Source organism: Lupinus angustifolius, chromosome LG01, assembly GCF_001865875.1.
Source record: "Lupinus angustifolius cultivar Tanjil chromosome LG01, LupAngTanjil_v1.0, whole genome shotgun sequence".
NCBI classification, from domain to species: domain Eukaryota; kingdom Viridiplantae; phylum Streptophyta; class Magnoliopsida; order Fabales; family Fabaceae; genus Lupinus; species Lupinus angustifolius.
The window spans coordinates 4,775,838-4,778,486 of NC_032009.1; positions in this window are offsets into that span (position 1 = coordinate 4,775,838).

The following is a 2,649-nucleotide window of genomic DNA, read 5'->3' on the forward strand; positions in this document are numbered from 1 at the left end:
ATCCAAGGATTGGATTCTTTTGAGTTCCAAATGAGTTTAGAAAATGGATTTTTGCATCTCATTTGCCTTCTCCTTTCTCATTATATGAAAAACTACTCTAAAACTAGCCTAAAAACTACCTAAAATGGTGCCTTTTTATAGGCCAAGGTGCTGGATGCTCAGCTGCCTTGTTTGGCAGCTCAGTTGCTCACCTTTGGCCCCTATGAAGAGCCACTTTGGCCCATACTTGACCCCTATGGTGGGCTAGGTTATATGCATGGTGACACCACCTCCTTCTTGTTATAGCTTTAAGTCATCCATGAGGCCATGTTCTTGGCCTTTAAGCAAAGAAAAAGTAAGATGTTCCATGATTTGACCAAAAAATCACTTTTCTGGTGCGCCAGCCGCTTAGCCCACCTGTTTCCCCGCAAAGCTTCTTGTTTCAGCAGCTTGGCTGACATGGTTTCCCACTCAGCTGCATGTTTCAGCCGCTCAGATGACTGGTTCCACGCTCAGCTGCATGTTTCAGCAGCTTAGCTGACCTGGCCTGGTGCTTGGTGCCTGGCTGACATGACCTGGTGCTTGGTGCTTGCCTGACCTATTCCGGTGCTTGGTGCCTGGCTGACCTAGCCTGGTGCTTGGTGCCTGGCTAACCTGGCCTGGTGCTTGGTGCTTGGCTTGGCTGGACAGCTTTGTGCTTGATTTCTTCATGGTGAAGCAACCTTTTTTCCTTTGGTTTGTTACTTGATTTTTGTTGTTTGCTTGACACTTTTGGGCTCTTTTCTTGAAGTTAAGGTAAGAATTTGATGTTTGCAAGTTGCTTGGCCTACCTTAACAAAGGTTTCTTCAAGACGAAGTAAGCTACCTTTCTTCAAGGCTAAGTAACCAAATTAAGCACATAGCATGCCATGCTTTAACTTGATTACTTTTAGCAATTCATTTTGAGCTTTTGTCTTGAATTTTGGCTTGAATTCTTATCCTTCTTTGAATTTATTCTTTAATATTCAATTTCCTACAAAACTCAAAGAAAACTTGGACAAGAACTAATAAAGAACTAATTTATTTAATCTTGCAAAATTCACCTAAAAGTGTTAATTTAAATTGGTTTTCTACAATTTGCATAGGATAAGTGCCATATAATGATGGTGAAAAGTGTATACTTTTGGAATTTATCACTCCTCAACAAAATGGAGTTGTTGAGACGAAAAATCGCGTATTAGAGGTGTTCCTAGGACCATGCTTAATGAAAGAAAAGTGCCTAAATAATTTTGGGCTGATGTTGTAAATACGACTTCCTATGTTATAAATCGACTTCCTTTGGATGCAAGTGTTTTATTTTAACTAATGGAAAACGAGCTTTAGGAAAATTTGATTCAAAGGCTGGTGAGGGTATATTCTTAGGGTATTCGTTGCATATTAAAGCATTTAAAGTTTTTAATAAATACACTATGATTGTAGAAGAATTAATTCATGTTCATTTTGACGAATCTTCTCCAAAAGAGAAGAGGAAGGTTTTGTCTGATGATGTTACTGGTGCTTTGGAAGAAGCATACTCTAAGGACTTGGAAAAAGAATCATACTTTACTTCTATTAAACGTATCATGAAATATTTAAAGGGAACCCTTAATGTGGGACTATGGTATCCTAGGGATGGCTCACTATCCTTGGAAGGTTATTCCGATTCTGATTTCGCTAGGTGTAAACTAGATCAGAAAAGCACTAAAGGAACTTGCCACCTATTAGGTAGCTCCTTAGTGTCATGGCATAGAAAAAAGCAAGCTTGTGTTGGTTTATCCTCCGCCAAAGTGGAGTACATTGTTGCTGGTGTGTGTTGCGCTCAAATCCTTTGGATGAAGCAGCAACTTATGGATTTCGATCTCTCTTTGGAAAAGATACTGATTAAATGTGAAAATACAAGTGTCATAAACCTATCCAAGAATCCCATATTGCATTCTAGAACTAAGCATATAGAGATATGTCATCATTTTTTGCGTGATTATGTACAAAAAGATGTTTGTATACTTGAATTTGTTGAAACCACTAAACAACTAGCTGATATTTTCACCAAGCCCCTTCCACGGGACTCGTTCTTTGTTCTTAGCAGAGAACTTGGAATTCTTGATGAAAAGTATCTTAACTAGTTTGATTAATGGTGTTTTGTGCCTTTTGTATGATAAATGTGCTTATCTATATGTTGTACGTAAATGCATGTTTCCCTTTGTGCTTGATAAATTGCATTCATGATTACATGTTTAAGTTTTAGAAGTGCGTAACTCTGTATAGAATAGGTTCCAAGGTTAAGAGTCTTAGCATACCTTGTTAATCTCAAAAACATACTCCAATCTGCACTTTTACTGATGTTAATCGATTACCATGTATGATAATCGATTAAACTGAGTTCCAGTAGCTTAAACTTTTTAAAAATCTCTATCTTCAATCGATTAAGTATTCCTTTAATCGATTACCTGAGCTCAGTTTCATAAGATTTTAACAAGTCTTAATCGATTAACATAAGCCATAATCGATTAATGGTAGTAAAATATAACAGATTCAACGTGTATTTGGGAAAGTTTTTCAGACCCTAAAATCTCAATTCCTACCTTTTCTCTGTCTAGTCGTGAAATTGATCTTTTCCTTCACTATAGTAATCCAAAATGAGTGTCCTTAAGC